We start from the raw sequence: 14049 nt of genomic DNA on the forward strand, positions 1-14049 counted from the left end.
TGGGAGTTCTCAAGTACTTCTTGGGTATTGAAGTTGCTAAAACTAAAGAAGGCATGGTTCTTAATCAGCGAAAATATACCTTGGACATTCTACAAGATAGTGGTCTTATTGGGTGTCGGCCCCGTGCTTTCCCCATGGAGCAAAATCTCAAACTGGGTGGCTGCACGGATAGCGAGAAGGTTGACGCTGTTCGCTACAGACGTATCGTAGGAAAGCTACTCTATCTTCAAACCACACATCCAGATATCGCGTACTCCGTCAATATTTTGAGCAAATTCGTTTCGGACCCGAGACAAGAACACATGGATGCCGTCACCAGAATCCTTCGATACTTGGAAACCAGTCCCGGTCAAGGTATTCTATTGCCCAAAGCAGGAGGTTCAGATTTGGTCGCTTACTGTGATGCAGATTGGTTGGGATGTCCGTTGACACGACGCTCACGAACGGGATATCTTTTACTATTGGGTGGTGCTCCGATATCCTGGAAGACCAAGAAACAGTCAGTTGTCTCTCGATCTTCAGCCGAGGCGGAATATCGTGCTATGGCCAACACTGTTAGTGAAACATTGTGGTTAAGATGGCTTCTTTTCGAATTGGGAACTTCACAATTAAGCCCTACAGCTTTGTTCTGTGATAATGTTGCAGCCCGCCATATTGCTAACAACCCTGTGTTTCATGAGCGCACCAAACACATTGAAATGGACTGCTATTTCGTTCGAGAAAGGGTGGAATCTAAAGAAATCGTGCCATTGTATGTCGACTCAAAGAACCAAGTCGCGGACCTTTTCACCAAAGCGTTGGGTGCTCAGCAACTATCGTAGCTTCTTGGCAAGCTTGGCGTTCAAGACCTTCACGCTCCAGCTTGAGGGGGAGTAAAGAAGTTAGCTGTCATTACCTTTCATTAGCTGTTCCTTAATTGCTGCCTTTGTGTTTGGCTTGGTTATTATTTTCTTTTGTGGCTATAAATATAGCCTTCTTGTTATCGTGAAATCTATCAAATAAATGAAAACCCAAATAACTTGATACCAATTTTCTCAGGTTTTGGGTTTAGTCTGAACGGGTCGGGCTAGTTTTGTGTTGAGCCCGCGATTACTTTTAGCTAAACAGGTCATGTTCGTGTCAACCTGATAGGTTCGCAAGTTAACCCGTTTAATCCTTTATTTACTTTTTTTTTTTATTTTTCTAAATGTGTTTATGTAATAACTTAAACTATCTTGGTATTTTTTTACGTCAAAACTTTAAAGTTAAAAAATAAGTGAACATAGTTTAAACATAAGGGAGTAGGGATGCTCCACTTTCCATCACTCACCACACCCAATCATTGTCCGCCGCGTCATTAAGCTTGATTCTATCACTTGTGATGGATTTTAGTAGGGGTGCCCATCACTTTCCATTACTCACTACAATGGTCCCCTCAGCGGCAACTTTCAAAGATTTTCACGCGTGGTCACTACCATGCGTTGTCACAACCATGAGTGATGGAATTCAATGGCGGCGGTGTTCCACCCGTGGTCATCCAACCACCACGTTCCATCATGTAGCGCCCCTACCCCCCTAATAGTTTCAAAAAACATTATGTAAAGTATCGATATGAGAAAGGAAATTAAATTTCATTTTTAGGTTAAACGGATATTGTTTATGTCAACTAGTGCATACACGTGCTGTGTCTGGATTTATGTGCGTGACAAGATTTTCGGGTTCGTGTCTGGTTCAACCCGCGAACACGACTCTTTAGCGCAAACACGACTCATTTAGTAGCCTTGCAGACGACCGTAGCTTGACACTTGAGTTCGTCGCATTACAATCGCTAAAGCATCACATCAAACACACGGCTGACTATTTTTTTATGAGTTAGCTGACCAAATATTTCGTCGCTGTATTGTCGCTACAAAGACATGTTCAACTATTGAACTCTATCTGACGACCCCACCAAATCTCTTTCCTTTCTTTTCTCTATAACTATCATCCCAAAATGTTAGATTCCTTTTTATATATTTGATAAATCTCTTAACATATATTTTATACACTTAGATTGTAAAGAAGTAGCTAACTGTATTAAATATATATGACAATAGATCTGACGGCACTACTACTATGCGGTGGAGAACCCTTATTCCTCATAAACTGACTACCCTTTTAAAACATGGAACTATGCTCTTCAGCCAATGAATAAAAAAAAGTACCTATAACTTCATCTATTTTCTAAACCACTTTATGTGGATCCCTACACCACTTTATAGTGTGAAATTAAGGAGCCTTAAAAGCAAGTTGTTTCGCAAAACATGCATAAAAAGGTGAAAAATATTAGGTGTTATGAAACAAAGTCATAAAATTAACATAAAAAAGAAAACATTCAAATTCAACTTAATTCAATGTATCAACATCCTACTCTTTGGCTTTTTTTCACTTTAGTTTCTTGTCATGATTAAAAATATAATAAAAGGACAATATATATCTTGATCCTTCGGGTGTATGTACATAGCATCAAATAGAAAAACTTTATTAAGAAACCCTATAAAGAATTTTTGGACTAAAACATTTTTTTTTCAGATATTTTTATCTTAGTGGAAAAATATGTAATACGAATTTATATTCTCTCTATAACACCACAAAGAAAAACCCGTGTATCTTGTACTTTACTTCTCTTTTCTCACATCACATGCACTTTTCTATGGAATCATCACCACAAAGCTGGAGATGTTGCGTTTACATGTTTGATTCATCTTTGAAATTGACAAGTATGTTGATTTTGGACTTCATTTTTGGCCAAGATTTTATTTACGATAATTCTAAGTTTTGTGAAAAATTGTGTTTCTTTTCTGAATGTTATTTTGTAATCATGAACAATTCATTTAAGTTTGCACATTAGGTGTTTTTTATAAAACGTTACCTCACTTGGCTAGAGCTTTGGCTTTATTACAAAGTGACCCGGGTTTGATCCCCACGATCATTATACTTTTACTTTTTGCAGAAAAAAATGGACGTAACTGAATCGGACGAACCCGTGAGCATAGGGTTGATACTAGGGGCGGCAATTCTTGACACGACCCGTTAACCCAACCCGAACCCAACACGGGCGGCCCAACATGAAAAAAAAAACAAGTTTGGGTCGACTAATACGAACCGTTTAAAAAAACGGGGCGGTTCAGGTTAACCCTATTAAAAAGGGGTCGGGTTTGGGTTGACCCATATAAAAACGGGTTGACCCATTAATCCGTTTAACTATTTAGATAAAAAATCTTTTATATTTTTGTTTTTGTTTTTGTTTTTTTGGGTTTCTATTTTACATGGTTAGTTATAATAATATTAATTTTGACACATTATGTTATTTACTTATCAGACTCATACTCATCATTAAACATGTTATCGATAACCCGTTTAAAACCAAGCAACTCGTTTATAAATCGTCAAGTTATATCACTCGTTTAAAAATATGGGTTAAACGGGTCGGATTCAGGTTGACCCGAATTAATATGGGTAGGGTTAGGATTGAAATCTTTGACCCGAATAATAATATGGGTCGGGTACGGGTGAACATTTCAACCCACCAACCCGTCAACCTGCCAACCTATCAACCCTACACGATTGCCACTCGTAGTTGATACTTTCCAAATGCATATAAGTTAAAACTGAAATTGCAAATTTCGAGTATGCTTTTGTGATGTGTCTTTCGTCTCGATATAAATACTACTCTAAACCGATTACAGAATAGTAGTGTACAAGTGATTGAAGCACGAACATATTATATATATATATATATATATATATATATATGGTAGGGTTCATGCGAGAACAACCTTTATTGCGAGAACCGCGAGAACCAATGTGAACACAAAAAATACCTAAAAAATCCAAAAAAAACACAATTTTTTTTGTTTTTTTAGTATTTTTCTAATAAAAATCTTATATTTCGATACAAAAAAAAAAACTTTTTTTTTCGAGTAACAGTTATGGATGCACATGTGCATATGTATCATTTCTTGGAAAAATTCCGTAATATATTATCAGTAGTAGAAAAATGCACTTTCATTTACATTACCATCCGCAATACACTACTCTTTACATTATTAATATTAAGAATGCACATGTGCATCATTATGTATAACCATTATATAACGTGTTTTGTTACAAAAAAGTTTGTGATTTTAAATGTGGAAGTAGGCCCATATGCATGTGTTTTGGTTAGTTATATCTAGTGGTTGATGGTTTGATTATATTTGTCACTTTATGATGTAATATGTTGTTTGGATAGTATAAAGGGTGTTGATGTACATGTAATAAAGTGAAATATTGGTAATGGTATTGTATTATGGATGGTAGGATGCAATGTGTCGCAACCCCCGACCCCTACCCGGGAGTGGGCGGCCGCGAGATCCAGATTAATGATATCGGTGTTTATTAATTTGGCAGCAGAAATTAACATCAGGACCGTAGTTAGGAAATAGTTTATCAGAGTTAAAATACCGCACTTTTATAAATAACAAATACATGGGAAAAACCCAAGTTTCCATTACAATACGTTTATAGGGATAAACCCTAATTTATTGAAATAAAACTTCTTGCATATTTAGGTAACTTTTATAACCACTTTTCCAAGCCTTCAGTGCTCTCCAGCTGGCTTCTATTTGCCTTTCACATTTTGTTACCTGAAACACGTTTTAAAAAATTTTATCAGCAGGAAATACTGGGGAGTGCATCCCAGTTTAATCAAAACAAGTTTTTATATTTTTACAGTATTGAGAGCGATTACAATGTTTTTATCTATTTTTACGGTACTGTCAATCCTGACTTGTGGTCATGCTACTACTCACAGTGTAGTAACAAGTAATGTATACAAAACCCCAACATACCAACAGTAATTGTAGAATACATAGACTCAATCACTGTTAAATATACTTTAAAACAATTGAGGTTTTGTAAAAACAGTTTACAAAAATAAGATGTACTCACAAAAAGGTTTACAAAAAGGGGAATGACTCACATTGCTGTTTTAGATAATACTACTGCTTTCTGGTGACTTCCTGGTTATAATCTATTAAAATTACACAATGCACACGTGTTAGCAAGATAACCCAATTTACATTAGCCCTACCCCTGAGACAGAACTCCAACGACTGAGTCAGGCAGAGCCTTGTGATGTGTGCAAAATATAACATATAAATTACATCAAATGAGGCATAAACTAACCCGTTTTTAGTACTAATATTGGAAAAAGTGTGTTTTTGTCTTCCTTTTGAATTTACAAGACCAAATGAGCTTAAACGAGCAAAAGGAACAAATATACAGCAAAAACCAACATAAATACAAAGAAAAGGAATAAACGTGACATGCCCGACCCCTCGGCAGCATCCCCAAAAGGCAAAAACAAGAAACAGAAGACTGACCACGGGGCCGTGCCCACTGGACACGGGGGCATGGTCAGCTACCTGCAGAAAAGACAAAGCTGTGGAAGCTTCTACGCCCACCACGGGGGCGTGCCCAGCTCAGCACGGGGCGTGGTGCGAATGGCTTGATCCCCTCATATGTAAACTACTATTAATACATTAAACCGGCTACTTGGGATTGTATCATTGCTGACTCAAACCACTTAGCCGAGGGTAACGTCACCTTCAAAAGAGGGGCCTACCACTTTTCGCATTAATAACTTAATTAATTATCTTTCAATGTTCTGACCCTTTGGGATTGTATCCTTGCTGACTCAAACTACTGGGTTGAGGGTAACGTAACTTTCAAAAGAGGGGCCTATTACTATAACTAAGATAATCTCTTAAAAAGTGCAAAAGTGCGGAAATCATCAAAGGATACATTAAAGGCGAGTCGGATCCAAGTGATTCATCTTGTGTATCTGTTTTTATTTTATTTTTGTTTATGCATTTTTAGTTTTTATTTTCATGTTTTAAAATCCTTTCTCAAAAATTTTAGCTTGATTAGACGTTGAGGATAAACCGGTACTAAAAGCTCTTTTGTCCTTGGATGACCTCGGTATCTTACCAACGCTATACTACGCTCACGATGGGTGCAGTTGCTCAAGTGTGTGTTTAGTGTTAGTAGAATATCGTGTTTTATAAATTTAAAACTTGACTAATGTGTAAAATGGGCTTAAAATATCAATAAAAACATAATACACCTTACACATACCACTTGACATGCGTTACGGAGCCCTAGATCAATCGGGTATAGTAACTAATACGTAACCGGTGGTTATGATACTTACAACGAGGCAGAGCTTCGCTTTTTAGGGGTATTATTCCCGAGAGTTTTAGCTTATAATAGTTGAGAGAGGGAAAGAAATTTTGAACGAGATTTGAATGAGGCAGAGGCCTCCTTATATAGGCTGGTCGACGGGCGGCTCGCGGCCCGCGACGGCCTCTTCTATCTTTCTCACGGCTCGCGAGGTTCTAGGGTAGGTCCTAGCCTCGGTTAGTCACCGGTATAGGGTTGCCGGGTGTAGTGCCACTTGGCGGAACCGGGTGCGTCCTGGTGTCACTGGGTCGCGGCCCGCGACGGCCTGGCTTGACCTAGTCGCGCCCCGCGAGAGACTTGAATATTTGTTTTTATTTTATTTTTATAAATATAAAGGTATATTAGGTCCGTTTTTCGTATATGGGATGTATTTTAGGACGTATATGAGTATTTTAATGGTTTTGGGAGAGTTGTTATACAATGGTATTGTATTACGGATGATAGGAGGTAATGGTAGTGTATTATGGATGGTATGATAGATGAAAGAGAAAGTGTATTCAAAGTGATGTACCAAAACACGTTATAACATGTTCATACATATAGATGCACATGTGCATTTCTAGTGTTAATGTTATAACAAGTTCATACATATAGATGCACACGTGCATTTCTAATATTGTTAATGTAAAAAGTAGTGTATTATGAATGGTAGTGTAAATGAAAGTGCAATTGTGTGATATTAGTAATGTATTACAGAATTTGTCAAGGAAATGATACAAATGCACATGTGCATGGATAATTGTTACTCGATTTTTTTTTTGTGACGAAATATAACGATTTTAAAAAAAAAAATTATTTTTTTGAGTATTTTTTTATTTTTTTAAGTATTTTTTGGTTGTGTTCACACTTGGTTCTCGTGGTTCTCGCAATAAAGGATGGTTCCTAACGGATCCTTCTCTCATATATATATATATATATATATATAGTGGAGAGTTCAAATGAGAAGAATCACAAATTAAGAATAAAAAGAATAAAAGGGTATTAAGGTAATTTAAACCAATCATTTAATTAGTCTACCCTTTATTTTTGCTATTTAAATTAATAAACCTTAATCATTTAATGAGTCTATCCTACAAAATAGTTGTGCAACTTACACAATAAAACATTCATGCACATGCTCCTAAATATTCAACGTTTTCTACACCATAATAACAACGTTTCCTACACCAAGAAAACAATGTTTTGGTGTAGGGTACAAAATGTGTAGGTTCCCAACACTTTTAAATAATTTTCCGACATATAATAATATATGTGTAGGATACAATACTTTAAAGAATTTAGTCACTCCTTATAAAATTGGTGTAGGACCCAACACATTAATGATGGTGAAGGAGAAAATTATGGTGGCATTAATAAGATTGGACTAACCCTTTATAATATTTAATAGTGTTATACATCAAATTGTCTATTCTACCCTTATTAATTAAAACATTAATTGAAAGTGGACAACAATAATATCTTGATTCACAACCATTGATCAAAAAAATATAGGGCCTAGATTAATTTAGTTTTCTTCTTACAAGAATATTCTTCTTAAATGAACATTCCCCTATATATATATATATATATAGTGGAGGGTTCAAATGAGAAGAATTTTTTTGTAAGAAGAAAAAGAAGAAGTTTCAACCAATAAGAATGCTTCATTTTACTTCATTTAATATTTGTATTTAATTTTAATATAAGGGTATATTGGTAAACTTACATAAATTATTAATTTTGTATTCTTCCCCTTTAATAACTAGCTAAATTAAATTTGTAACTCCTTTTCAAAATATATACTTTTTCCAAATTAAAAAAAAAACAACTTAATTTAAAGTGTAGAATAAATTGCTAGTTGTGTAGGATAAATTACGAGTTGTGTAGGATATATTTCGAGGTGTGTAGGATAAATTTCGACTGTGTAAGATAAAATTCTATAATGTGTAGGGTATATGTAGGAAAATTTTGATATGTGTAGGGTTTGTAAATTATATGTAGAATAATTAATGATTAGTTGACTAATTAATTAAAGAGATAAAAATTATTGATATGAGTTATAAATGAAATAACATTTTACTAATATGTCTTTCTTCTTTTTCTTCTCACATTAAATTTCTTCTTAAATGAACCATCCCCTATATATATATATATATATAGGGAGATGATCATGAGAAAACTACATATAAATGAGAAAACTAGAAAACTAACTAAAAAAACCTAAAAAAACTAAAAAACAGACCAAATTTTTTTTAACAATTTTTTATAAAAAAATCGCTAGTTTTTATATATAAAAAAAATTTTCAAATTTTTTTTCTGTTGTACTGCACATATGCATTATATGTGCATTATATGTGTACTACACATGTGCATTCTATCCGTAATAGTGCACATGTGCAATATAAAAAAAATATTTTTTTTTTAATTTTTTTCCATGCATAAAAACCTGCGATTTTTTATAAATATTAAAAAAAAACTGGTATGTTTTTTAGGCTTTTTAATTAGTTTTTTGGTTTTCTCATTTAAACTAGTTTTGTCATGATCCATCCCCTGTATATATAGAGAGAGAGAGAGAGAAAGAGAGAGATAAGTTATTATACAAGAGGAAATAAGTGTAGGAGAGAAGTTTGGCTATTGATTTGCAAAATCAATGGTTGAGATTAAGTGGTCTCCAAATATAGAATCCACATAACTAAAAACAAGGGAACAAGTGGGGAAAAAAGTAAAATAGGAAAATACAATATTGTTGACTCATAACCCCTTTTAGACCATGGGGTATGGTGGGGCTTGGGTTGGGGGCGTGAGTTGACACGTGAAACTTGAAGATCAACAAACCCAACCCCAAGTTGTAGGGGGTATGGTCGGCGTGGCTTGGCTGGCGTGGCCAACCCACATCAACTTTTTTTTAATATATATATATATATATATAGAGAGAGAGAGAGAAAGTATAATGTACTTCACGCCTTAACATACATTAACGTACTTCATGAAATATATTACATGCGTAATTATTTTTTTGACCAAAATAACGTGCGTGATTTTGGATCCCATGCGTGATTATGTGGTCCCGTGTGTGATTATGTGGTCCTATGCGTGATTATATGTTCCATGCGTGATTATACCCCTGATCCAACGGTTACCATTGTCTCCTACGTGAAGTATGATAAGCCGTGAAGTATGTTAACCTTTCTCTCTCTCACTCTCTCTCTCTCTCTCTCTATATATATATATATATAACCATTAAAAACTACATAAACATACACAATAATTATCAAAATAAAAAACAATCATTCTTCGTCGTCTTCGTCGGTTTCGAACCCAGGAATCGTTGAAACATGATCCACCAAATCAGATCGAAGGTTGTGATGTATATCCCATGACTTGATCAAAAATTCATTTGACGCTTTATCTTCGACTGTTACGTTACCTGTTGGGGGTCATCGTCATCATAGTAGGTAACGACCGCTCTACCTTCATCCTCCAAAATCATGTTGTGAAGAATGATACATGCGTATATCACGTTTCCAATCTGATCCTTGTCCCATAGTCGACAAGGCATTGCCAATATTCGCCACCTTTTCTACAAAACACCGAATGCTCGCTCGATGTCTTTACGTGCAGCCATTTGGACCCTGTTAAACTTTAATCTCTTTAGATCTATGGTACCGTGTCTTGTGAACGATTTTACAAAACCTCCCACTCTGGGTAAATCCCATCAACTAGGTAGTACCCATACACGTACTCAACCCCGTTTACAAAGAAAGTTCCTTTGGGTCCTATACCATTTACCCGATCATTGAAAAGGGGCGAGTGGTTTTTGATGGTAATATCATTATGTGAACCTGACATACCGAAGAACGCATGCCATATCCAAAGATCTTGGGAGCAACCGCTTCAAGCATGATGGCTGGCATCCCGTGAAATCCACTCGTGTGAGCGCCTTGCCATGCGGTAGGACAAAGTTTCCAAGGCCATTTCAAACAATCTAAACTACCTAGCATCCCGGGTAGCCCATGATAATCTGTCTGATGTTCCAATATTTGTTGCATGTCACTGAACGAGGGCTTTCTGAAATATCTTTTCCTATAAAGTTCTATAATACACGAACAAAAGTTGTGAAGACTTTCTCTAGCTACACGTGCAGACATTTTTAAATAGTCATCCATAATGTCCAAACTATTGCCATACGCTAACTGCCTAAGTGCGACAGTGACCTTTTGCCACATACTAAATCCTAATTGCCCGGTTACATCCGGTTTTTGTTGGAAATAAACATAATTCTCCTCAAGATCTCTAGATATCCTTAAAAATAAGTTTCTACTCATACGAAAACGACGCCTAAACATTTTTTCATCATACTTAAGTTCCGCTGAGAAGTAATCGCTTACCAACAAATTGTTAGCGGTGTGCCGTTCACGAGCGATGTACCTTCTCCTCCGTTTAGGTTGCGGAGTCTCTTCCTCATCGTCTTCGTCTTCCACGATAGCTTTCACCACCACCGCGATCATTTGTAGAAATATTCTGCACCATCGTCAGATGATGATGACGATACACTTGAACTTGAAGAACTTATGGCAAGATTGTGTTTTATGTGTTTGGTATTGTGTGAGAAAAATGTTAAATATGGTAAGGTATCTATAAAGGAAAAAAAATTATTAAATGCCCCCAACGGCTAGTTTGGTTTGGCCATTGAGAGCCCGCCATGTCAGCTTGCTAGACCCGCCCCACGCCCGGCTTCAAACTCCCGCCCCTTGGGCCACGCCCCAACCCAAGCCCACCCGGGGTGGTGGCTTGGGCGTTTTCAGCTAACCCACGCCCCAACCCAAGCCCCATACCCCACAGTCTTACCTCTAGATTTTCAAACGGCTATAACTTTTTTCACATGTTAATTTTTTTATATAAAAATTATACCGTATTAACGAGCAATTCATTCCCTTTAATTCGAGCAGCTTATTGCTATATTTTTCTTAAAAAAACTGAAGGATTTTGAAAACTCATTACGTGATTTTGAATATCCAGTAAGTGTATACATGATTTTGAATACCCATTACTTGACTACTTGATTTCATTATAGTATTTTATGTGAACCCCCAATAAGAGATTATGTAATTACGTAACAATAGTTGACTATATATTATTATATGGCTACAAGATTTTAAATACTTATTTCGTGATTACGTGATTTCATTATTGTATTTATGTGAAACCCTACTGAGTGATTACGTAATTACATATAAACAAAAATGTAATACATAATATTTCAGGTATAATCACGTATTAAGGATATATTATATACAAAACATTAGCCAAACCAACCTATAATAGCAACATAATGTCGTATATTAGAGATTTAACCACTTAATAAAGCATAAACAATCAAGTTCTTATTATTGAATATCAAATCACGTAATAAGCATAATTGTATTAACATTAGTTATAAAAAATCATATTGAATGTGTAATAATGTAATGAATTTACATTGAATGCATAATGATTTATGTTGAATGTGTAATCACGTAATGGGTATTAAAAAATCACGTAGTAATGTACCAGGTATTCAAAATCACGTAATGGGTAGTGGGTATTTAAAATCACGTAATCACGTAATGGGTATTCAAAGTCCTGTAAATTATTTTTAATAACACCATAGCAATAGGCTGCTCGAATTAAAGAGAATGAAATGCTTGTTAATACAGTGTATTTAAAAAAATATATTAACGTATGAAAAAGTTATAGCTGTTTGAAAATCAAGGAGGAAACTAGTTAAAGGGAGAAAAGACCTTCCATTCTTAAATTGAGAAAAACAAATATGTGGTTATGATTGTCTCCTACACTTCTATATATATATATATATATATATATAGTTTAATGTTATATAATAAAAATCCTAGTATGCCTTTGCAATGTTTTATTTATATCAACCTCTCAATATAAATTTTACTGATTTTTGAATATTAATCTACAAGTGATTAGGCCCAAAATATTTGTTAATCATTATAATAACTTTTGAGCATATAAGTAAAGTGTATTTTGTGTCGATACTGTAGTGTTGTCGTTACAAAGCGAACCGATTTTAACCGAACATCTATACCAGTATTGATATTTTATTTTATGGTTTTCGATCGATGTGAAATACGTGTCGATATCCTTATGGGCATATAATAATTTTATTTTTTGGGTTTTATCTTTTGATCACTATACCAGTTCTCTTTTATTCCAAAGTAAGAGTCGATACCGTATTGGTGCCTCTGACCGAACAATCTTGAAAAGAAGTTCTACTCAAAGTAGTGTATTTTTTATTGTTTGTACCATACCGGTGCCGTTATGAACTGAACCTAGTCTAGCCGAAAAACATTGGTACAGTTATCCCGTGAAATCCACTCGTGTGAGCGCCTTGCCATGCGGTAGGACAAAGTTCCCAAGGCCATTTCAAACAATCTAAACTACCTAGCATCCCGGGTAGCCCATGATAATCTGTGTGATGTTCCAATATTTGTTGCATGTCACTGAACGAGGGCTTTCTCAAATATCTTTTCCTATAAAGTTCTAGAATACACGAACAAAAGTTGTTAAGACTTTCTCTAGCTACACGTGCAGACATTTTTAAATAGTCATCCATAATGTCCGAACTATTGCCGTACGCTAACTGCCTAAGTGCGGTAGTGACCTTTTGCCACGTACTAAATCCTAATTGCCCGGTTACATCCGGTTTTTGTTGGAAATAAACATAATTCTCCTCAAGATCTCTAGATATCCTTAAAAATAAGTTTCTACTCATACGAAAACGACGCCTAAACATTTTTTCATCATACTTAGGTTCCGCTGAGAAGTAATCGCTTACCAACAAATTGTTAGCGGTGTGCCGTTCACGAGCGATGTACCTTCTTCTCCGTTTAGGTTGCGGAGTCTCTTCCTCATCGTCGTCGTCTTCCACGATAGCTTTCACCACCGCCGCGGTCATTTGTAGAAATATTTATGCACCATCGTCAGATGATGATGACGATACACTTGAACTTGAAGAACTCATGGCAAGATTGTGTTTTATGTGTTTGATATTGTGTGGGAAAAATGTTAAATATGGTAAGGTATTTATAAAGGAAAAAAAATTTTTAAATGCCCCCAACGGCTAGCCCAACAGCTAGTTTGGTTTGGCCATTGAGAGCCCGCCATGTCAGCTTGCTAGACCCGCCCCACGCCCGACTTCAAACTCCCGCCCCTTGGGCCACACCCCAACCCAAGCCCACCCGGGGTGGTGTCTTGGGCGTTTTCAGCCAACCCACGCCCCAGCCCAAGCCCCATACCCCACAGTCTTACCTGTAGATTTTCAAACGGCTATAACTTTTTTCATATGTTAATTTTTTATATAAAAATTATACCGTATTAACGAGCAATTTATTCCCTTTAATTCGAGCAGCTTATTGCTATATTTTTCTTAAAAAAATTGAAGGATTTTGAAAACTCATTACGTGATTTTGAATATCCAGTAAGTGTATACATGATTTTGAATACCCATTACTTGACTACTTGATTTCATTATAGTATTTTATGTGAACCCCCAATAAGAGATTATGTAATTACGTAACAATAGTTGACTATATATTATTATATGACTACAAGATTTTAAATACTTATTTCGTGATTACGTGATTTCATTATTGTATTTATGTGAAACCCTACTGAGTGATTACGTAATTACATATAAACAAAACATGTAATACATAATATTTCAGGTATAATCACGTATTAAGGATATATTATGTACAAAACATTAGCCAAACCAACCTATAATAGCAACATAATGTCGTATATTAGAGATTTAACCACTTAATA

The sequence above is a fragment of the Helianthus annuus genome, chromosome 5, assembly GCF_002127325.2.
Source record: "Helianthus annuus cultivar XRQ/B chromosome 5, HanXRQr2.0-SUNRISE, whole genome shotgun sequence".
Lineage (NCBI taxonomy): Eukaryota > Viridiplantae > Streptophyta > Magnoliopsida > Asterales > Asteraceae > Helianthus > Helianthus annuus.